General features: G+C 37.9%; 1 protein-coding gene across 5 annotated transcripts in view; it reads right to left on the bottom strand.

Annotated features, from left to right (window-relative positions):
• Positions 1-25,836, bottom strand: part of FANCC (FA complementation group C) — a 264,563-nt gene that overhangs the window by 177,528 nt on the left and 61,199 nt on the right. The window contains exon 1 of one of the 5 annotated variants that reach the window (XM_058695502.1): positions 14,816-14,836. The exons of the other annotated variants lie outside the window; for them this stretch is intronic. The gene's annotated coding sequence lies outside the window, so the exon portion shown is untranslated. Of the gene's footprint in view, positions 1-14,815; positions 14,837-25,836 lie in introns of those variants that run through there. 5 annotated transcript variants of the gene reach the window in all.

Below are 25,836 nucleotides of genomic sequence, written 5' to 3'. Positions count from 1 at the left end.
GTGCGTGCGTGTGTGTGTATCACATCTTCTTTATCCATTCATCAATTGATGGGCACTTGGGCTGTCTCCATAACTGGGCCATTATAGACAACGATATCAGTTTTGAATTAAAAAAAGAAACTACATGTTATAAAACACACATCTAAAACATAAGAATATAGTGATTCAGAGAGGCTAAAAGGAAAATAGGAAAACAACAACAACAACAACAACATACAAACCTAACCAAAGGAATCAAATAAAAAAACAGTATCAATTCAAATACACTTTGGGGCAAAAAGAATTACCAGAGGTAAAGAGGGTCACTTCATAATGATAAAGTGTTCAATTCACCAGGAAGATTAAACAACTGTAAATTTGTATGCTCCAGTAATATGGAAATATAAAACAAACTATAAAGCTCAAAATATAACACAGAAATTGATGTAACTATAAAAATAAAGTATTCCATTCATACTGGGAATTTTCACACATCTCTCTCAGTAAATCATAATCATACAAAAATCCACAAATTACAAACTCTCCCTCAAAGAACACTCCAAGCTTGTTAAGTGTTTATGAACACTAGCAGAATGTTCACTGCGGCATTATTCATAACAGACCCAAATTGAAAAGAACCCATATGCCAGTCAAGAGTAGAATGAATAAACTAAATGTGATATATTCATATAAGGGAACTCTATGCAGCAATGACAATGCAGGACCTACCACAGGCATAGAGATGAATTTTCAATCATAATGTTGAGAAAAAGAAACCAACCCATAAGAATATATAAGATGTGATTCATTTACATAAAGTTCAAAATCAGGTAAAAGTAAACTGTAGTGATTGCTCTGAAAAGTCAGGAAACCTATTACCTTTAGAAGAAGAGAAGAAGTACCATCGGGAAGGTATACATGAAGGGCTCTCAAGATGCTGGCAATATTCTATTTCTTGACCTGGATGCCACTAACGTGTTAACATTTTAATAATTAAAAAACTGTAAGTCATGTTTATGTGCTTTCCTGTATGTATTATTTTCCATTACACACACACACACACACACAAATTCTCTAACTTCTAGATATACATTTACCACACACATATTACCTCAAAAGAAAAAATAAAAGCTGTCATGGCTTATAAATGCTAATCAATACATAAAATACTTGATGAATACAATTAAAAATTTTAATTACCAAAAAATTCTGTAAGTATTTTCTATTTTCTAGCTGAGTCTCTGAAAATATTACAACTATCAGAACTGGCCAGCGATACAAACCTAGGGTTTGTTTTCTCTTCTTCCTTCCCATCCTCAAATAACGGCTCCATCTTCCTAGCCCCAGCTCCTAGGAGAAGTAAATCCACAGGCTTCTCTATCTGCTCCCACTTTCCCCAAGCTATGTGGCTACTGCTTTGCCCTGAGAGGGCTATTGTCATAAGGAGGAAGAGACATCCAATTCATCACTCAGGGAAGGATAACTAGTGAGAGGTCTGTACTCAAGCAGATAAAATAAGGCGGTGTCCAGGCAGCTTAAAAAAAAAAAAAAAAAAAAAAAAGCATGCCTCATAAAAAAGACAGGATTCTTCAGATTGATGGCGATTTTAACTTTTTTCACAAATGCATTAATTTCTTTATCCTAGTTCATCTGCACACTTATTAGACAACTGAGATCTGACTATACATTTTTTGATTGATACCAAATCCTTGACTTTCTTAGGACTCTGCTTAGTGTGCATGCCCTCACATGGAGGTCTATGCCCATATCCATTTCAGAGGAGCAACTAGAGAAATACTGTTTAAGCATCTTTTAAGAGCATTTAAAAAAAGGTGGATGTCAATCACATTATTTCCTTAAAACTTGGGATTTTAACAAGCATTTTGTACACAAACTGTATATATTAATGTAGCAAAAGCAAATGGCATGGAAAGTTGGAAGGAAATCCCCATTTTCCATTTCTTGAGTTATTTCTCTTTTGGCACATTTACCCAGTCCCAAGGAATCAAAACCAGGATTTCACGTTCTCCACATATACAGACTAAAAATAACAAAAGGTCTTAGTCCCCTCACTGTATATTTCCAGGAGAAAATAAAATGGTCTTCAGAAATTGCCATAGAGAAAACATAAAAAATGTCCTAAACCTGCATGCAAACCACTATCCAGTGAAGGATGCCCATGTGCTTGTTCACATCCTTGTTTCCCGCTATTAGAGGAGATCCTACAGAAGGAGGCAGAAGGAAGGGGGATGAAGTGGCAGGGAAATCCAGCCATCAGAGCCAGCAATCAGAGACACTGAAACAGGGCTGGTTCAAAATGGTGTCTGCTTAGAATCACTGTCTCTCCCCTCTTCTCTCATTTTTAAATTGCTTGAAAGTTACTCTACTGCTTGCAAGTACTGTTTTATGAACTCAAATCACCTTGGCACAAAGATACACCACTGTCCATGAGAGTTCACAGTCTGAGTTGCTAGGATAGCATGGCTTGGATTCACAGTACAGCGGGTGAAAAAGGTAATGCTTCAGTGCTAAAAGGTTCCCCATTTTGGTGATTTACATTCTTTGGGAAAAGGATATTCAAAAACTTCATGGAAATGTGCTTCACAAAGAACATGGAGTTTACCAAGCACAATTCATGAGGTGATAAAGGAAATAAAAGTATCACAACAACACTTGAGCAGTGTCTGAAGAAAATAATTAAGAAGAAAGAAACAAGCCTGTCATTACAAACTGGGGCAAAGTATCTGAATTCACTGAAAAACAAAACAACACCATTTCTCTTAATTTTTTAAAAATTTTTTTTAATGTTTATTTACTTTTGAGAGAGAGAGAGAGAGCAGGGGAGGGGGAGAAAGAGAAGGAGACACAGAATTCAAAGCAGGCTCCAGGGCCTGAGCTGTCAACACAGAGCCCGATGCGCGGCTGAAACTCACAAGCTGTGAGATCATGACTCGAGCTGAAGTCGGATGCTTAACTGACTGAGCGACCCGTGAGCCCCCCATTTCCCTTACTTTAGAAATCAACTGTTAAGACAACAGCCCCTAGCAAGGGACAGCCCCTAGACCAGTGGTTCTCAAATTAACTTTCAGAAAGCAAGGTGGGTTCCCAAAGTTCCATGTTGACACTGAGCATTTAAGCAGCCCTGACTTCAAAGAGTAAACCCTGCAGGCCCAGGCAGGCCCATGCAAGATGTCCAGTCTACCACAGCCCTGGAAGTGACCAGTAATACATGAGCCAGCAACTCCAGCCTCTCATTTGACATTATGTGACATTATTATCCTCTCCTAATTTACGAAGTTTCAGGATGGAAAAATCCCTTCTATAATTTAACCTGCAATTTTCTGATCCTCCATTAGCACTGCTGTTGAAGGCACTTCTGTGTCTCAAAAGGCTGTCCCATCTAGAGACAACTTAGAATTCAACTGTTTTTAGATTTTATGAAGAGTCTAAAAAGACTCCTTAATCAGCCGATATGGTGAGGAATCTGGTGCCTGTAAAGTCCTGTCAAAGGCTACGATTGCCACAGATGTAAAGGAAAAATATTTTAAAAATCATTTAGTCTGAATCATCATTGTTTTCTTCCATGGCAAATAGTTGGTAACCTATAAAGCCATGTACACAAATAAGAGTAGCCAGGGCTACATTTTGAATAGTGTGAGAAATTCAAAAGTAGTTCTTATAAATTACCAAGTAATTTATAATATGAGGTAATTATCCAAGTCCTACCATCCATATCTTCTAAACCAGTATAGCAGGTAAACATGTAGGATGAGGTCACAAAAGTGAGAATGGCAACAGTGGCACAGAGCTTTAGAGCTTTTTAAAAAAATCTTTAGTAAAATGAAACCTTGGGGTTTTTTTGTTTTCTTTTTGTTTTAAGTATGCTCCATACCCAGTGGAGCCCAATGTAGGGGTTGAACTCATGACCCTGCTATCAAGACCTAAGCTGAGATCAACAGTCAGATGCCTAACCAACTGAGCCACTCAGGCACCCCTAAAATGAAACCTTCCATAAAAGTTCAACATATAAAATGGACAGACCTCTGGAAATCATATATGAAAGAAGAGATCAATATCCAGAATATATGAAGAACTCCCACAATGCAATGACAGAAAGAAACAAAGGAAGAAAGAAACCCCCAGTTTTAAAAAACTGGACTAATGACTTAAATAGGTATCTCTCGAAGATAAAATGGCCAGGAAACATATGAAAAGAGTCTCAAATCATTAATCATTATAGAAATGCAAATCGAAACCACAATGAGATACTATTTTACACCCATTAGGGTGACTTACTTAGAAAATACAAAAAATAGCAAGTAATGGTGAGAGTATAGAAAAACCAAAACCCTGCACATTGCTGGTGGGAATACTAAATAGTGTAGCTGCTGTGGAAAACAGTATGGCGGATCCTGAACAGTTAAACACTGAATTACCAAATGACCCAGCAATTCTACCTCTCTCTTTCTCTTTATACACTTACACACACACACACACACACACACACACACACACACACACACAAAAGATTTGAAAATAGGAACTCAAATGGGTATTTGCATACCCATGTTCATATTGGCATTATTCACAACAGCCAAAAGGTGGAAACAACACAAATGTCCATTAAGAGATGAATAAATACACAAAATAAATATAATGGAATATTATTCAACCTTAAAAGGAAGAAAATTCTGATACATACATGCATGAGCCTTGAAAACATTATGCTAAGAGAAATAACCCAGACATGAAAGGACAAGTATTATATCATTTCACTTATAGGAGATACCCAGAGTAGTCAAACTCACAGAAGCAGAAAACAGAATGGTGGCTGTCAGGCGCTGGGTGGGGAATTATTATTTAATGGATACGGAGTTTCTGTTTGGGAAGATGAAAAGGTTCTGGAGATGGACGGTGGTGATAGTTGCAGAACACTATGAATATAATTAATGCCGCTAAACTATATATTTAAAAAACAGTTAAAAGGGTAAATTTTATGTCATGTATATTGTGCTACAATTACAAAAATAAACACAGACTTGGAGTGGCTCTGGTCAAAGCAGGGCCTGGAGTATATCCTATGTCCCTGCCATGTCCTCTTCTCCAAGCCCCTCCTCAGAATAGTCCTGCACACAATGCTGGTTGTCTACCTGACAGCCCTAACCCTTCCAACTGCTTCTTTGTTAACAGAATCAGTTTATTGAGGAATCTCACAGCATGAGTCTTGGGGAAGCTGGGATGTGCCCCAACGCCGTGGGTGAACATCTTGATTAATGTAGACCAGCAAATCAAAAACATTTTCAGGATCCTTTGATATCCTTAAACATTACTAAGGACATTACTGAGAGGCTTTTGTTAATGTGGGTTATATTTATCAATATTTACCACATTAGAAATTAAACCTGAAAAAAAAATTTAAGACCCAAAACTATACACACATACATTCCATTAGCTGCTAGAGCAATGAGATCATCATACGTCATGTAACCTTTGACTCCACGGTCGATTAGTGAGAAAATGAGAGTGGATAATGCAAATAATGTCTTAGCATTATTATGAAAATAGTTTTGTCCTATGATCCTCGTGAAAGGGAATCAGGGATACCCAAGGTTTCCTGAGTCACATTTTGAGAATGGCTGGTGTATGCAGACCAGTCATGGCATTTCCATTTGCCCTCCTACCAACTGCAGGAATAGCCAATGTTAGTCTACATAGAACAATGAGAACTGAGCTTCGGGCTGGAAGGTTTCTGACAGAGTCTTTCTCAACCTAGAATAAATTCACATTTTTTTTATATTAGACACTGTGGTCTCCATGTGACACTTAGAATGGCAGTAGTCGCCTTGGGGCCCAGCAGTAAGTAAGCCTGAGAGCACAGCTGAGGCAATACAGTAGTCAACCTTGGAATTTTATTTTCCTTTTGGTTTAAGCCACCTTTTGTTGGGTTTTCTGTTACTTGCGGTCAAACACATCTTAACTGGTATATCTCCTCAGAACCTAGGAGTTCTGAAAAGCACTGCTGTACACAGTACCTGGCACACAGAAACTCAATAAATATTTAACAAATGTGTGAATATAAACCCACTAAGGCTACTGCAGAGGAGAGACTAAGATAATATTTGAACTGATTTTGTGTTGATGGAAGCCCGTGTAGCTCTCAGATTGTCAACATTTCAAACAAAGCTCATTTAAAACCTCGTGGTATCAAAATGGATGTGTATCATACCTGTCAGGGGCCAAAAAAGTTAGAAATTGCTTTCCTTTGGTCTGTCCCATCTCCAAGCCAGAGGTATGAGAGGTTAAGTCTATACATGCCAAATATGGCCCATAATCAAAGTAGCAACCTGATAAAAAAAAAAAAAAAAAAAAAACCAAAAAAAAAAACACTACTTTTTTTCCATTTCCTCTGAGCAGAATCAACTGAAGTCACTTCTCCCATGAAGTAAGCACCAAACAGATTTAAGGACAGAATGCTACAAAATACACTTTATGAAAGAAGAAAAAGACAAATTAAATACCTAGCCTTCAATTAATGTCATCAACTAGGGGCACAATGCCCTTATCAGGAAATATTTAAAACCTCCAGGAATATAATCAAACCTAAAATTAAGAAATTTATGTTCAACTATGCTTAAGGTTGACAACATTCTTCCTCTGCCTTACTGAAAGCCTGATACCAGTATTTTTAATTTACTAAAAAGTAATGTTTCTTTGCTTCACTAAGTAAGAGTGATCAATTTGCCCCTGTGTTTGTAACTTTTAAAAAATCACAATAATATATTCTTGTTTCCACATGAAGGGCTTAAGTAAGAAATGATATTTTCCCTCTAAAAACAATGAGGTTTTAAGAAAAGTTCCACTAGGAGGAGCTGGCTTTTTCTCTGTTGAGTCAGCAGTGTTTCTCCTCGAGATGGTCTAATCAGAAACACAGACGTGAAATTTGCAGATAATTTCAAACAAACCTCAGTCATAAACAAAATCTAGGTCTAAGGAATCAGAGGAGTCAACTGCAATCCAGGTGCAGAGTGTACGCACTCCTCAGATGACTTTGCAAAGAATTAAGGAAATTTAATCTAGCAGATAACGGTCTAGGGATTTATGGAGGTCCGTTCTCCAGCCCATGTCCCCAGTCATGTGAAGAAAAGAGCTGCTCTCTGGACCTAGCTTCCAAGGAGAAACACCCCTTCATGATAGTGTGTGTGTTTTGGATCTACTAAGACAGAGACCCCTGACTTTGTTCTCCATCAGAGCACCAAAGAGCAACGAATGGGACTCAAAAAAATACCAGTCTTGGGGCACCTGGGAGGCTCAGTCAGTTAAGCGTCTGACTTCAGCTTAGGTCATGATCACGCCATTCATGAGTTCAAGCCTCACATCGGTCTCTGTTCTGACAGCTCAGAGCCTGGAGCCTGCTTCTATGTCTCCCTCTCTCTGTGCCCCTTCCCGCTTGTGCTCTGTCTCGCTCTCTCAAAAATAAAACAAAAAACATTAAAATAAATGCCAGTCTTCCCACATACATTCTGTTAGGAATAAATAGTGGTTATTTCCTTTCCTTGCATTCTTGTCCTCAACTGTCTTATCTTAGAGCAAGACTGTGGTGTTCAATGAGACCACAAGTTTAAAAAATGGGCTGAGGGGCACATTAGATATTAAAATATTAGAAATCTTCTTACCTTTGTCACTGGTGACTCAGCTCTAAGTTATTCTGCCTCTTCCCACCCTTGGTTGTACTCATAATTTATTACTAAATAAACAAAAACAAAAAATCCCACAAATTTATTGGGAGACAACTTTATGACAGAAACTCTCAAAAACATTGAAAGTAAAAAGATGGCAGTATAATTCGTTGCTCTCAAGCAAACTGTTGCTAATGAGAAAATCAGGATCTATAAACAGAAAAAACATAATCCCTTAGGGGAAGGGCTGGGAAAAAGGAAACAGGGTGCTACAAGGAACATTGAGTAGGGGCATTTCACCTGGCACAGGGGTGTCAGACGCTTCCAGGTAGAAAGGATGCCTAAGCTAAGTAAAACCATGAAGTATGAGCAGGGGTGAGCCAGGCAAAAACATAAAAACCAAACACAGGATGTTCCTACATTGCATAGGAAGAGTTAAGTTACCCCTGATCCCTGTTTCTCAAACTTGAAGAAAAAAACTGCTGGGGGCTCTCAGAGCTGTTTTAGACGGCTTTTAAAAGATGCTTTTTAAAAGCTAATTTAAGGGCGCCTGGGTGGCTCAGTCGGTTGAGTGTCCGACTTCGGCTCAGGTCACGATCTTGCGGTCCGTGGGTTCGAGCCCAGAGCCCCGCGTCAGGCTCTGGGCTGATGGCTCAGAGCCTGGAGCCTGCTTCCGATTCTGTGTCTCCCTCTCTCTCTGCCCCTCCCCCGTTCATGCTCTGTCTCTCTCTGTCTCGAGAATAAATAAATGTTAAAATATATATATATATATATATATATATATATATATATATATATATATATATATATAAATAAATAAAATAAAATAAAAGCTAATTTAAAGATACTTTTAAGGGGCGCCTGGGTGGCGCAGTCGGTTAAGCGTCCGACTTCAGCCAGGTCACGATCTCGCGGTCCGTGAGTTCGAGCCCCGCGTCAGGCTCTGGGCTGATGGCTCGGAGCCTGGAGCCTGTTTCCAATTCTGTGTCTCCCTCTCTCTCTGCCCCTCCCCCGTTCATGCTCTGTCTCTCTCTGTCCCAAAAATAAATAAAAAACGTTGAAAAAAAAATAAATAAAAAATAAAGATACTTTTAAAAAGCTAACTGAAAAAGAATTTTTATCCTGTACTAATAAGTACAAAACTAGTAAAACCACTATGCTTATATAGCTCTTATACATCTACAAAATCTTTACATGCACAAATACCAACAAATCTACAAAATGAATAAAATTTCAATCAACAAAATGAATCCAATGTGATCAATGATTCAGGTTACTGAATCTCACTTGGACTGGTCATGTAAACTTGGTACTGGCTACCAAAAGCTACCAGCAGCTTCTGTTATTTGCTGGTCCTACCATATGTGGGGATGCCTAAATTCGCCCTTTTCTCTTTTTGAACTACTGTGAAACAGCAATCTCTCACTCAGCTCAAACGTATTATTTACCTTTTTACCTCTGTTTGTTTTCAATATCTAAAAGTAGTGCTATTTAGTGCCACTAGAAAACACAGCTGCAGGCACTGACATCTTAAGACACTATTTAGTTAGAATTGTGGGCATTTAGGTGTTTGGGAACAATTGGATTTTTAAATTACCATCCAAATGAAAAATAAAAGGTGAAATCCTTGCAGAGAAACACAGAATCCTAATAAATCCCACCTGCTTAATCCTACTCATCTTTTGGGGTCTACAAGGCTCTGAAGGAGAAGTTTAAATAACCGTATGCTATGGGTCACTGAACTCACACAAAAAAGCATTTTTGTGGGTAGCTTTTAGTGCTATGTAAAACCAAATATCTCACTTTATTTCCTTTAATCCCTCAGCCCACATGACTTCCAGTTAAGATGGCACAGTAAATTTACTCTGATGGATCCTCTCTACTCCAAACATACAGCACAGAGAGGGGAAACATAAGAAGGGAAAACCAAAAGAAAGGATGCAGGCAAGCTAACAAACAATGTAACTATTGCTGTAAAAAAGACATGGGGCAGAAACTCAAAGAGGAAAGTCCTCGAACTGAAAGCCTTGAGCCTTCTAAGGTCACAATTCAGGCACTAAAACTGGAAATATGAATCCTACACAGTTCTGAGGCCAAACATAATCCACAAAAGAAAGAGTCAGACCTAGCATCGCCGTGTGACAGCACAGTCACGGTGATAACTGGAGGAGGAGACCCCTCAATTTCTGAAAGAAGGTTGGCAGCTCCTTGTTTCATATGGAGCAGTGACATAAGGAGGAAGGAGGACACAGGCCAGCCAGCGATCAGGAGCCCAATGAAACAGCCTGTGATTGCCCAAGTATAAACCACCACTGCAGGTCTAGACTGGGGCTCTGTAGAAGCCACCCAAGACAACTCCAAAATAGCTACAAGGAGTGAGAAAAGAGGAAAGAAATGGAAAATAAGTAAATGAATAAAAACAATACAAAAGAGATCTCAAACAAATCATGCCCTTCAACCAAAGTTCTAAAGTACATGAAGAAATCTAATGCTAATAAAGGCAACTAACACAATGAGTCATCAGGCCACTAATTCACTTCAGATGAAATTAATATTACAAAACAGTCCAATAAAATAAGTATATTTAAGATGCTTTTAGAAAGCTAATTGAAAAATAATTAAAAATTATAAAACAAAAAGGCAGAATTAAAATAAGAGATGGTTAAAAAGAATCAATTAGAAATTATGTGAAGCATAGAGTCATAAAAGTTTAAAAACTCAGTAAACAAGATACCTCAGACTGAACAGAATTGAAGAAAGACTTGGTCAATCTGAAGATAATATTAAGGAATTCACTCAGAATGCAGCCCAGAAAAAAAAAGAGAAAAAATGAAAAGCAGTTAAGAAACCTGAGTGATAGCTCCACAAACACCTAAGAGGTGTCACAGAAAAAGAAAGTGAAGAGAGTTCAGAAGAGAAGCAATATTTAGAGATAAAAGCTAAGAATGTTCAAGAAATACCTGAGTTCTCAGATTAAAAGCACATTCTGAATACTAAGATAATTTTAAAAAACAAGCAGATAACTAAATAAGTCATTAACAAATCTACACAAGTTAAAGTATTAATTATAAAAAGAAAATCTCAAAAGCTACAAGAGAGTGTCCTGAACAACCATTGGATCTGCTGGGTCATGAATCTCAAGAGGCTGGCTGCCAGCACTGCAGTCAGGGCCAGCTAAGTTCAATGGGGAGACAACAGGAATCAGCAGCTCAGATGAGCACACCCAGCAAGCATTTGCCTCTTACTTAACGGCTGGTAAACATAAGGTGAAGCAACTGTTTTTCACTTTTAGAGACAACCCCAAGAAACTTCCTGAAAAAGCAGAACCCTAAATATTTTTGGCAACTACTGGCAATAAGAGATTTGTCCTGCTTGGATAGCTGGATTTAAATTTCACTTCCTTGCCCACTACACTTCTGCCAGCAGCACCAAATGTGGACTTTACTGGATACCTTGCTCACCATCATGATATTGCAACCAACTCCGAACAAAAGATCTCAATATATAGCAAAAGAAGTGAGGCAAAGGACTGATGCCAACCAGGTTCACTGTCAGCTATAGTTATCATGGCTGCTATTTGAACTCAATGTTTTTCATCCATATTTCTTCATCAATTACAAATTTCTCTACCACATATTTAATTTTATTGCATTTAATTTTACATTTAAATTTAACTATTTAAATTTAATAAACTTCCTTTACTGAAGCTAAAGGAAAGGAAAACAAAGAAACAAGAATGATAGCCTGAGTTATCTGGAAAGGAACTTGATGTGGAGGTCACCGATGATTTACAATTAAAAAAAAATGGTCATAGAAAACTGGTAACACAACACATATCATGGCTGTTTGAATAAAAACTAGAGGCACAACATTTTTGAAAGGTTAGTAAGCCCCTCAGTTAGGTTCTCCTGGAAAGCAGAGCTCAGGTAGCTTTAGAGAAGGTACAGACCTAAATTCACCTCATTTCCAGACAAAGGAAAAATCTCTCACAAAAAGCACCCATACGCTGCTATCCAAGTGATGCACTTGGCAGTGACCCACAGGATCAACAGGGACAAGGGCCCTAGAACTACCCACCGTGGTCTCAGAACCTCTCTAAAACCTATGTTACGTTATAGCACAAGAGCACCACCTACTGAAATAGTTCCAAGGGTTAAAAGGGTTAGTCCATTTGTTTAAAAAAAGGGTTATATATACCTACCTCTACCCAACTGTCTACCCTGGCTTCAAAAAAATATGACCATGGAGGGATGGATGTCAAATTATTTCAATATAACTGGCTGTCTCTTTCTCTTAAAACTTTAACCTCCTCAAAAAGAAACAGTATGCCTTCTCCTTGCTCCTCCCATTTTTGCTTTAATAACCATAGTAAAACAAACCTTTCCAGTACAATGTCCTCTTTTCCCTCCTATGCATCTTCAGTTATCTTAGTGAATACTGCTACTTCTAGATCTTGTCCCCTACTGGTTTTCCAAGAGGCTGAGAAGAACTCAAGGGGAGAAGCTGCAGTAGTTCTAACAGATCTGGGAAGGATATATGTAAAGTCAAGTCCCTCAGTTAAGTCTTTCATTTTAAGCCCAAATGGGGAATTGTGCTTTTTCAATTCACTCAAAGATGGTTATAATATAGTACCCCCCCCCACCCTGAAGGAGTTTAAGATGAACATAAAGTTTCTACACCAGCAAAGCTGGCGGCCAAATAATCTATTAGTAAACAGGAAATAGTATGTAGGGAAGATGATTTATGGGATAAGTAACACTCAGGGTAGAGTGGATTGTTTCTGCTATGCTGTACACATATAGAATACAACTAAAACCATGGCAAAAAAGAAAAACCAAACAAACAAACAAAAAAAAACAAGAGTTCCTTCTAGAGCCCTTTATGGCTTGTGTGAAACACCAAGGTATTGCCAATTACAAGAACGCTGACATAGACTGACTTGAACAATTCGTATAAATTCTAGCCTGTATGTCATTCACTTTGTTATACTTTATCGATCTGCTGGAGGGCACTCTATTTATGAGCCTTATATGCATGACCTCTACTATGCCTTAGCTGTAATAAAAAAGCAGCAGCTTGTGTTTATTCCCAATCATGTTGCACACCCTCTCATCCAGTCCTAGTCAGGGTTTCCATTACAGCCAGAGCACTCTCATGAAAATAGGGAAAAGATCTCTCTACACAGCACAGTCAAGGAAGAAAAACATATACCCCCCCAAAATACCAGTCATCTGATACCTACAGAAGTATAGATTTGTTCATATGTAAATCACAGAAACTTCGAAACAAAATAAATGTCTGTATTCTATTTCAATTACCTCACAAGGGGGTAAAAACACATAAAACTCCAGTCACAGTTCTCTAGTGCATAAATGGCGATGCTAAATGCAGTTTGTACTACTCTGTGTGTTTGCTAATGCCCCATGGCAAGGGGCAACCAAGAGCTTTGCAAGGAGGATAAATCTACTGAATGTGAAAATCTCAGGGAAGAGACCTATTGAAAAAGAATGAAGTTATGCAGGGACAAAAATTCTAAGATAAGGAGCAACTGGTAAGTTGGCATTAATATAGCAAACAACAACAACAAAACCAACAACTTGGGATTCATGGCCCTATAGGATTTTTTTTTTAAAGCATAATATTGGGTAAAAGACCATAATATTAGAATACACTAACAGAGATCTAGCAAAATTTAGCAAGCCTGCCAGGTTTGACCCATTTTTGGTCCTTATTAGAATTTTAGGTGTAGTAGACATTTGTGGTTACCTGTCTAGCACCCATTATCTACCTTCTTGCTTCCTAACAAGACTTGTAATTTTCTAGCCAGCAGATTTTGGGGAGACAAAAATGGTTTCTGATTGGGTTAAAGCAGTGATTCATGCTACAGCACACTAAGTAAATCACTATAAGATAGTATTTCCACATTATGTTTCAGGTAAAGAATGGAAGTATTCTTGTGATCCTATGGAACAAAAAGGTTTAAAAACTGGTTTTAACTATGCCATCTCATTTGTAGTAGGCTAAATAGTGATGCCCAAAATTTACATCCCTGTCCTAAGCCCCACAGCCTATGAATATTACCCTTAAGAAGTCCAGGAGCTATAGGTAGAAATCAGCGATCCAGCCCAACCCTTTCATTTCATAGAAGAGGTAATAGGGTGCAGAGCGTTGAAGTACTTTCTTAAGACTATCTCCATTTGGTTGGAGTCCCAGCAAGAACAGAATCCAGGTCTCCTAGCACCTACTTCAGCAATCTCCCTGAGGTTATATAAAGAAACTAAAGAAAACTGTGATAACTAAAGAGGCAGAAAAGGACAGAAATTTTTACTGTTTTGAGAAAAGATGAAATGATATAGGCATTCTTTAGCCTAGAAAATGGAAGAGTAGTGAATGAGTTAATAAACGCCAGCAGGTAAAGAAAACATTGACAAAAGGCTACTCCATATACACTTACTTTGCACTGATAATCAAACCTTGGTTTTCTATCTCTCTTTGTGTCTTACAATCCAGAGTCTTCAAGATTTTAACTCTATAAGAATCTATTTTACTACTGGCACTACATCTCAGTTGTAAAACAAAAACCACACAACTAGATTGAGTCAAATGGGGAAGGGAAATGTTATGAAAATGCTACAACAAAAGATCTCAAGGATACTCAAGGAAAGAAAACAAAGTTAAGCTGGACCAAATGAAAATTGGGACTAGAAACTCCTGTCACCATTGCTCATGGGTCTTCACATGTGTCCTCCACTGTCAGCTCCTCTGTGTAGACCACCTTCCTCTACTGACTCATGACTTTTGATCCCCCTGGCTTGCACATGTTGTTAAGTTATGTAAGTTTATGGTATAGTTTGGAGCCTGGTCACAGCTCTAGGTGATCTTTCAGCACAAAGATTCATCATCATTTCATTAACTCAGTATCTCAAGGTCCCCATTTTCAGGGAAGAGAATCTAATGGGCTCAATTCAGCCAATGGAATCTCTAGATTGGTTTCCACCAGATCACTTGCTCATCTGGCAAAGATTGGTGATCAATGGGTAGTAAAGTCTGGGCAGATTCTTCAAAAAGGGGTGCAGCAGGGAGGAAATGATAAACATGTACATTAAGGTACCCAAGAAATATATAGCTCTTTTAGGTAAGGTTATGTAGGAAGAACATACCATTTCTGTATTTGAGATCTGTACAAGAAGTGACTGTAACCTGTAAACAGAGAACAGGAACCATTTTTAAATTTTCTTCTAGCTCTATGGGGCTAGAGCAAAACCTTGCTACTTAGGGCTGTATTATCAGACTTTATCACTTGTCCAGAAGTACCTCTAACTAGCAGACCATCAAGGAAATCTCAGGAAATAAAAGCATATCTCTTTTATACAATATACGCTGACATGCTACCATTTGGAGAAAGAATGGAGAGAAAGGAATAAAAGGAAGATATCAGCAGTCCTTACGTTAAGGAGAAACTCTTTGAACTACATTATGGTCAAAGTACATATAGTTCTACAGTTCAACACAGGAGTGAAATTATAACAGAACTGGTTCCATAAGTAATTTTAAAAATAAAAGCAAAAGGCTCACAGAGGTGGAGGGGAGGATGAACAGGAAGAGTACAGAGGATATTTAGGACAGTGAAACCAATCTGTATTCTATAATGATAGGTACATGTCATTATTCATTTGTCTAAACCTATAGAGTTACCACCTCAAGAGTGAACCTTAAGGCAAACGATGCACTTTGGATAATTATGATGTGTCAATGTAGATTCATCAATTGCAACAAACGTACTAGTCTGGTACAGGATGTCAATAGTGGGGGAAGTTATACATGTGAGGGGGACAGGATATATAGGAACTCTGTACTTCCTGCTTAATTTGGTTGTAAACCTAAACCCACCACACTCACTCCCATCTGTAAGAAAAGGGTATTTAAAAAGGCCATGGTGGCAGGGCTACTCTGGACAAACAAAATTCAAAACTACTCTAAACTCTGTGGGCATAAAGAACAGAAATATCAGGAGGAGACTGAGAAAGATCTCAACTACAGCTGGCAGGAGCCACAGCCCTCACACCCTATATAATAAAATTAATCAGTTCTCTGAGTTCCAATTTCATACAGCCAGATGCTTGGTTTCTCTAGACAGGATAATTCACAGAGGTTGCACTGTGAGGTATTATCTGCTTCCAAGTCTAGAATGTGAACTCTTCAACAACCAGGAAATTAAATACAAAAGTTTTTATTGGTTCTCCCCCTAACTCTACCCCCAAGTAATATGCATTTTCAATGTCAACTAAGAATTTCAGAGGGGAGATCTCCTCTCACATCTAACATATGAAGTTTTTTTTGTTGCTTTGTTTGTTTGTTCTTAAAGAAGTTCTCATCTTGACTTAGACTATAAGATAATCTAACAGTACCATATGGCCTCCGGCATTATTAATTCCACAAGCTGACTTTTCTTTAAACTTTTCCTCTAATAGATGCTTCTCTTTCTGTCACAGGGAACCTGGTCTTTCTCTTACCCAACCCTGCATCATCTTCAAGACCACTCATTTAGGGGCAAGGTAATCTTAAGTAACAGCTTGATTATGTATGTATGTATGTATGTACATAGCCTAAGTCTTAATAAAGTTCTACTGCTCATTCCTTGTTATACCCCAAGAACTATACTTGGTCTGGCAATCTTCAAAAGGTTTAACTATATCCACTTGGGGGGGATTTCAAAAAAATAACTAAGTCAAGAAACAGTATGAGTTACTTTGCCTACTAACTGTGAGGAAAGATCTTGACAAATGTCTACTAGCTAAAAAAGCATAATTGTAACATTTGGTTAACTAAAGTTAAGTTTTGAGAATAAACTAGTCCACACATAATTTTGTCTACATTTTCTTGTTTCTATGCTTCCTTCCATATAGTACAGATTTCCTCCTTTAAGTATCTGGGAAGAAAAGATCCAATGAAAGTACAAAATGTTTACATGGTATTTTCCTGGGTTTTACCCTTTATTTGCATTGGAAAAAGAAATTTACCAAACCATACTCTCATTCAGCTAAAACAATTCCCAAGCACCATTTCTGAGAGATATTTATAGGGACTCCTTAGTCAAGAGATTCAGGGGTCAAGCGAGGGTTCTAATTCTATGCTGTAACCTCTCTTAGGGCATCTCAGGACACCATAACTTAACTCTGAGAAGTCCAGCATTCACACGGTCATTTAAGAAACATTTGTTAAGTGGATACCATGTGCCAGGCACTGTGCCAGAAATTAGTGATAAAATCTCAATCCCAAGCATAGTCCTTGCCTCAAGGAGTCTTAGTCTAGAGACTGTTTTTTAAATTGCAAGTTGTGAGATCAATTAATAGCAACCAAGCAATTTTTTTAATGAAGTAAAAGAACAGAAAATACTACAGTATATCATCCATAGAAACAGCAAGTGTGCTTGGTGAAACTTTTGTAAAAAAATAATACATATATGTATGTGTTCAAGATAGGATATATGTATATTTCTTATGGAACATAATTGAAAAATTTTTAAAAACTCTGCTCTAGCAGAAGAACTATATTACACAAGAAATGATAATATAACGTATTTTATAAAAGAGTAAGTAGAGGATACTATGGGAACATCAAAGAACATTCCCCCAAACTTTTTTGAGCATAAACACATTATCACTTCACACTAAAAACCTATGGAAAAAAGGATCTACTTCCAGCATGACAGTGTGAGGAGTTCTGCTGATCTGCTCCCACCGAAACTGATGAAAACTGTTAAAACAACAACTATTTAAAGTTTCTGGAAATGGTCCAAGGACAAACAGCAAATGAAAAAAATGTATCTATTCAAGAAAATCAATGAAAATTTGATAAGAAAAAGTCTGCGATATTTGAACCAAGAACACTTCCTACCTCTCTCCTCTCAGTTCAGCAAGAGGCCACTCCACACTACAACAGCCAGAACAGCTCCCTCTCCCTCCAGCTACTAGCCAGAAGGGCTTTCTTTCAGGGGAACTACTGCCAGCCACCTGTTACTGAGGCTAAGTCCCAAAGGAGAATGACTATTAGGTGGAGGCTCCCTTCTTCCACCCAGACCCCACTTGTGATATGACAGCTCTAACTTGAGTGTGTCACACTGAAAATAATGAGGCCCTAAACACTTCTGCCCCCGTGGTTCCACATCAGGACTGGCAGCTGACTAGACCTCAGGCTGCTGCACCTACACTAAGCATTCACCTCCTGGAGCAAGAAGGTCACTCAGAGAGAAGCTTTTCATTATCACCACCCCAGCTCCAGAGCCCTGGCTCAGAGACTTTGCCAGAAGGGGGAAGCAGGCCATAACAGATAGCTTCTAAACCCTACCCAAAGGAACTTATTTCATTTGCAACAAAGTGTAGAGAAGTTCAAGCCTAAGTGTGTTTGCAAAACAGTAAAGACTGTGGTGAAAGGCAACTGGGAGGAGATTCAAGATACACGCTAAACTGCAGGCCAGCTAGTTTGCAGGAAAGAACTGGAAATAAGTTGAGAAGCCCTCCTGGGGTTGGAACAAATATCAAACACTGACCTTAGAAATGATTCCTTCAAAGAAGACACAATTTGACAGGATTCATTTATAGAGCAATTTATATCTCCAAGCATTATTAAAAACAAAAGTAATTATCCAGCTATCAGTGGAGCGCAACAGCTGGGTGAAGTCAGAGAAAGAGTTTAGGAAAGCCCTACCATTATCACTATCATCCCAGGGCAACTATGGACATATCCAAAGCCGCTGAGGAGCAACATAAGAGACTTAACACTGTAGGAAGTGAAATAGACTAGGCAGTTAATAAATAAATAAACAAACAAATAACATAACAAGTCCTGAAAGGGAGCAGTAAAGGACAACCAGTGCCCAGGACTGGTACAGTATATTACATGAAATGTCCAATTTCCCACCAAAAAATTATGAGGCATGCAAACAAACAAGAAAGCATGACCCATACCCAGGGAAAAAAAGCAAGCAACAGAAACAGCTGGTGAGAATAATAAGATGTTGATTTATCAGAAAAAGATTTCAAAACAATGATTATGAACATATTCTCAAAACTACAGAAAACAATAGTTAAAGAAGGAAGGTATGATGACAATATTGCATCAAATAAATTATATCAATAAACAGATAGAAGTTACAAAAAAGAGCCAAATGGAAATTGTGGGGTTGAAAAAATACAGTAACAGAAAAAAACAAAAAAATCTCTTTAGAGTGCTTCGACAGATTTGAATTGACAGAAGAATAAGCAAATTTCAAGATATAGAAATCAAGAGGGAGATAACAGAGTAAAAAGAATGAAGAAAGATGAAGAAAGCCTCAGAGGAATGTATGACATCATTAAATGCACCAACATACTTGTAATGAGTACCACAAGGAGCAGATAGAAAGAAAAGGAAAAAAAAAATCATTCAAAGAAATGGTTAAACCTTATCAAATTTACTGAAAAAAAAAAATCCAAGAAGATCGACAAACTCCAAGCATTATAAATACAAAGAGATTTACAAATGGACATGTCATAATAAAAACGATGAAAGTCAAGGACAAGAAAAAAATCTTAAAAGGAGCAAGAGAAATATAACCCATTACTTACAAGGGAACCCCAATAAGATTAACAACAGACTTCTCAGCAGAAATGATACAAGTCAAAAAAGAATGGGATAACACATTCAAAATATTCGAAGGAAAATCTGTCAACCAAAAATTTCATATCCAGCCAAGTTATCTTTCAAAACTTTATATGAAAAAAATACTTTCCTAGATAAACAAAAACTGAGATAACTTGCTCCTAAAAGACGTACCTTACAAAAAATACGAAAGTAAGTTCTTAAGACTAAAAGCTAGTAACCACAGAAGGTAATATGAATCCACATAATAAAACAAGAACACCAGTAAAAGTCATTATAAATGCATATTCTTCCTGGATATCATAACTGACATAAGTACCAACTGTATGAAACACTATGTACATGTCATTAGGCCAGTAACATACAAAAATAAGATATATGTGATATATTTGCCAATACCAGTGCAAATGAGGTATATAGGAACACAGTTGTATGAGGCCAAAGAAATTACTACATATGGTAAAGTAGTATCTATAACAATACATTTTTGGGTTTATAACATTAAAAGATGCAATGTGTATAACTTTTTGTGTTGGAGGAGAAGGGAGCAGTGCTATACAGGAATAATGTGTCTATATACTGCTGAATAGGAATTAATCTGGTATAAATTGGAAGCTGATTTTGATAAGATATATATGGTAAGTCCTAGAAAACCACTAATAAAAATACTCAAAAAGTATAGTGAAAACACCATTTAAAAAAGTTAAAAGGCTATATTTAAAAATATTCACTTAAGGTAAAAAAAAAATGCAATAAAGGACAAATAAAAAGGACAAGAGACATACAGAGAATACAAAGTAAATGTGTCAAAAATAAATCCAACTATGGTTGACCCATGAACAACATAGGGGGAGAAGTTGAAAATCTGCATATAACTTCTGACTCCCCAAAAACTACCATTGACCAGAGGCCTTATAGACAGCATAAGCAGTTGATTAACACATATTTTATACGCTATATGTGTTATATACTGTATTCTTATAATAAAGCAAGAAAAAAGGTTATTAAAAATCATAAGAGAAAATACATTTACAGTATTGTACTTTATTTATAAAAAACACACCTATAAGTGGACCCATGTAATTCAAGGTCAACTATATATGGGTAACATCACTGAATGTGAATGGAATAAACAATCCAACCAAAAGTCTGAGATTATCAGACTGTACAAAAACACATAAAAAATCTATATGCAGCCTACAGAAGACATACTTTATAGATTCAAAGATACAAGTAGATTGGGAGTAAAAAAAAAAAATGGAAAAGATGTATCATGAAAACATGCAAAAACAAGAAAGGTGGCATGACCACACACTGATATTAAAGAAAATAGACTTTTTTTTTAAGATTCTATTTTTTAAGTAATCTATGCATCCACTGTGGGGCTCAAACTTACAATCCTGAGATCAAGAGTTGCATGCGCTAACAACTAAGCCAGACAGGCACCCTACAAAACAGACTTTAAAACTTAAAAATGTTAATAGAGATAAAAAAAGATATTTATAACGATTAATGTATCAATTCATGAGAAATATATAACAAGTATAAACATGTGCAGCTAACAGAGCACCAAAGCTCATAAAGCAAAAACTGACAGATATGAAGGGAGAAATAGATACTTTAATGTTAATAGTTGAAGACTTCAAAGCTTCACATTCAGTAATACATAGAATAACTAGACAGAAGATCATTAAGGAAACACTAAAATAACACTATAAACCAACTAGACTAAGAGCCAATTATAGAGCACTTCACCCACCCAAAGGATATATACTTCTGAAGGTCACATGGAACATTCTCCAGGACAGACCACATGCTAGGAAATATACCTCTCTAACAAAAGACACACACACACACACACACACACACACACACACACACACACACACACACCTTAATATATTTATAAATGGATAGGTAATATAAAGAATGTTCTGTGACCACAAAGAAATAAGAAATCAGTAGCAGGAAAAATTTGGAGTAATCAAAAATACGTGGAAATTAACACAATGGTAAATAACCAATGGGTCAAAAAAATCAAAAGGGAAATTAGAAAATGATTTGAGATAATGAAAATGAAGACACAATATATCAAAATCTATGGGATGCAACTAAAGCAGAACTCAGAGGAATATTTATAGCTGTAAATGCCTATATTAAAACCAATGAGGAGAGGAGGAGCTGAGATGGTGGGACAACATGGAAGTATTTTGTGTGTCGTGCATCCATGAAATACAACCAGACCAACACTAAACCATCCTGAACACCTAGAAAACTGATCTGAGGATTAACACAACAATCTGCACAACCTGAACCACAGAATTCAGCAGGTACACAGCTTGGAGAGGTGAACTTGGGGAGAGAGAAGTCACTGAGGACAGGGAGATGTTTTGCTTGTGGACAGAGGACAGAGATGGGGAGAGAGTTCAGGAAAAGCAATGCCCCCCCAAAAGCAGCTGCAAAGAAAGTGGAAAAGTGGAAACAGCCACAGGGACTGAACTAAAAAGGGAGAAAGGAGAAAGCAGAGGGTTTAAATTCCATTAAGACTGTAAACAGGGGGAGCACAGAGTCTGGAATCTCCACAGCTCGATACCTGCCTGGTGCTCTGGTGGGAAGGGCGAATCCCCAGGAGCAGAGTGGGGTCCAGGAGGTTCTCGGGCCACACGGGAGAAGTGGTTCCACTGTTGGAAGGACATTTGGTAGAGGCTTTGAGGCCACCTGGGCCCAGCAGACCCCAAAGAACAGCCACAGTCACTGGTGCTGGAACAAGGTCGTTGGGGGTGAAGCCTGGTGCCAGATGTGTGCTGTGATTTTCCAAAATCCCTGAGGGCTGCTGCTACACTATCTCATGAACTTTTTCTGGGGCGGGCTGGCACCTGGCCGCAGTCTCTGGGCACCAACAGCAGTGCGGTCCCACAAGCATTTTTGGGTGCAGCTGGCACCTGGCCATTGCTCAGTGAGGGACAGAGTAGGTCAAAGCCACAGTCCCTCAGAAGTGGGGGGCCAGGGAAGGCAGCTGCATCTGAGACAAAACTTGGGAAGGGGGTGCTGCCTGGGGCGTGGTCACAGACAGTGTGGAAGTGGGGAGTGGGCAGAAGCCAAAGATGAAGGATGGGTGTGCAATTGCTGATAGGGGATAACGGAGTTCCATTACTAGAGACTGGGTAGCTGGGTGACACCATTTTCACCGTTTCTGCGCATGCACATAGGCACCTACAAGTGCCACAACAATCCACCGCAGTAGGGTAGCAGCGCCATCGGGTGGAGAACGGAGCTGTTACACTAAACCTGCCCAACTGTGTCAACCTCACTCTTCAAGAACACAAGTCTCACTGCCTGCTTATAGACTATAAAGCACTTAATAGTTTGACTTCTAGGGGAAATCGAAGTAATTTCAGTCGTATTTCAGAATGTTAGCTGGTCCAACTATTCTATTTTTTCTTTCTTTCCTTCTTTCTTTCTTTCTTTTTCTTTCTCTTTTTCTTTTTCTCTTTTTTGTTTCTTTTCTTTTTCTTGAATAAAGAAAAAATTCATTTTTATTTTCAATTTTTATTAAAAATATTTTCTTTATTTTTTCTACTATACTTTTTACTTTTGTGTAACTTTTTTCAAATTCTATTTTACTTCCATCATTTCATTTTAGTCTACTTCAGTATTTTTTTCAAATTTTCAAACAATTTCCCTTGTTCTTCCCCCTCCTTTTTCCTCTAATCTATCAAGCCACCTTCAACACCCAGACAAAAACACACCTAGGATCTAGCATCATTTATTCGATTTTGTGTGTGTGTTTGTTTTTAATTTTTTAATTTTAATATTTTTTTAATTTTAATTTTTCTACCTCATTAATTCCTTTCTCCCTTCAAAATGACAAAATGAAGGAATTCATCCCAAAAGAAAGAGCAGGAAGAAACGACAGCCAAGGACTTAACCAACACAGATACAAGCAAGATGTCTGAACCAGAATTTAGAACCATGATTAGAATACTAGCTAGAGTCTAGCCTGCTACTTATTCTGTGTCTCCCTCTCTCTCTCTGCCCCTCCCCCACTCGTGCTCTGTCTCAGAAATAAATAAACATTAAAAATTAAAAAAAAAAAAAAAAAGGGGCACCTGGGTGGCTCAGTCGGTTGAGCGACCGACTTCAGCTCAGGTCATGATCTCATGGTTTGAGTTCGAGCCCCACCATCGGGCTCTGTGCTGAAAGCTCAGAGCCTGAAGCCTGCTTCTGATTTTGTGTCTCCTTCTCTCTCTGCCTCTACCCCACTCATGCTCTGTCTCTCTCTGTCTCAGAAATAAATAAACATTTAAAAAAATTAAAATAAAAAGAATACTAGCTGGAGTCCAAAATAGATTATTTTTTTTTAACGTTTTATTTATTTTTGAGACAGGGAGAGACAGAGCATGAACAGGGGAGGGTCAGAGAGAGGGAGACACAGAATCTGAAACAGGCTCCAGGCTCTGAGCTGTCAGCACAGAGCCCAACACAGGGCTTGAACTCACGGACCAAGAGATCACCTTCACCTCAGAGACCTGAGCTGAAGTCGGCTGCTTCACCGACTGAGCCACCCAGACGCCCCCAAAATAGATTAGAACCCCTTTCTGCGGAGATAAAAGAAGTAAAAGCTAGTTAGGATGAAATAAAAAATGCTGTAACTGAGCTGCAATTTCCAATGGATGCTGCAGCAGTAAGGATGGATGAGGCAGAACAGAGAATCAGTGATATCGAGGACAAACTTATGAAGAATAATAAAGCATAAAAAAAGAGGGAGATTAAGGCAAAAGAGCACGATTTAAGAATGAGAGAAATCAGTGACTCATTAAAAAGGAACAACATCAGAATTATAGGGGTCCCAGGAGAGGAAGAGAGAGAAATAGGTGTAGAAGAGTTATGTCAGCAAATCATAGCAGAAAACTTTCCTCACTTGGGGAAAGACACAGACATCAAAATCCGGGAAGCACAGAGGACTCCGTTAGATTCAACAAAAACCAACGATCAACAAGGCATATGATAGTCAAATTCACAAAATACTCAGGCAAGGAGAGAATCACGAAAGCAGCAAGGAAAAATAAGTTCCTAACCTACAAGGGAAGACATATCAGGTTTGCAGCAGACCTATCCACAGAAACTTGGCAGGCCAGGAAGGAGTGGCAGGATATGTTCAATGTGCTGAATCAGAAAAATATGCAGCCAAGAATTATTTATCCAGCAAGGCTGTCATTCAAAATAGAAGGAGAGAGAAAAAGTTTCCCAGACAAACAAAAATTAAAGGAGTTTGTGACCACTAAACCAGCCCTATATATGTATATATACATATATATACACACACACCAAAAGCAACAAAGATTAGAAAGGACCAGAGAACACCACCAGAAATTTCAACTCTACAAGCATCATAATGGCAATAAATTCATATCTCTCAATACTCACTCTAAATGTCAATGGACTCAATGCTGCAATCAAAAGACATAGGGTAACAGAATAGATAAGAAAAAAAAGATCCATCTATAAGCTGTTTATAAGAGACCCATTTTAGACCTAAAGACACCTTCAGATTGAAAATAAGGGGATGGAGAACCATCTATCATGCCAATGGTCAACAAAAGAAAGCCAGAATAGCCATACTTATATCAGACAATCTAGACTTTAAAATAAAGACTGTATCAAGAGATGGAGAAGGGAATTATATCATTATAAAGGGGTCTATCCACCAAGAAGACCTAACAATTGTAAACATTTATGTGCCAAATGTGGAGGCACCAAAATATATAAATCAATTAATCACAAACATAAAGAAACTCATCGATAGTAATACCATAATAGTAGGAGACTTCAACACCCCACTCAGCAATGGACAGATCATCTAATAAAAAAATCAACAAGGAAACAATGGCTTTGAATGACACTGGACCAGATGGACTTAACAGATATATTCAGAACATTTCATCCTAAAGCACCAGAATATACATTCTTCTCCAGTGCACACGGAACGTTCTCTAGAATAGACCATATACTGGGACACAAATCAGCCCTAAGTACAAAAAGACTGAGAACATACCGTGCATATTTTCAGACCACAATGCTATGAAACTCGAAATCACCCACAAGAAAAAATTTGGAAAGGTAACAAATACTTGGAGACTGGAGAACATCCTACTAAAGAATAAATAGGCTAACCAAGAAGTTAAAGAGGAAATCAAAAAATATATGGAAGCCAATGAAAATGATAACGCCACAACACAAAACCTCTGGGATGCAGCAAAGGCGGTCATAAGAGCAAAGTATATAGCAATCCAGGCCTTCCTAAAGGAAGAAAGATCTCAGATACACAACCTAACCTTACGCCTTAAGGAGCTGGAAAAAGAATAGCAAATACAACCCAAAGCCAGCAGAAGACAGGAAATGATAAAGAATAGAGCACAAATTAATGTTATCAAAACCCAAAAAAAAAACAGTAGAACAGATCAATGAAACCAGAAGCTGGTTCTTTGAAAGAATTAACAAAATTGATAAACCACTAGCCAGTTTGATCAAAATGAAAAAG

Source organism: Neofelis nebulosa, chromosome 12 (genome assembly GCF_028018385.1).
Source record: "Neofelis nebulosa isolate mNeoNeb1 chromosome 12, mNeoNeb1.pri, whole genome shotgun sequence".
NCBI lineage: Eukaryota > Metazoa > Chordata > Mammalia > Carnivora > Felidae > Neofelis > Neofelis nebulosa.
The sequence above is the reverse complement of the archived record's forward strand: the minus strand, read 5'-3'. Positions and strand labels throughout refer to the sequence as shown.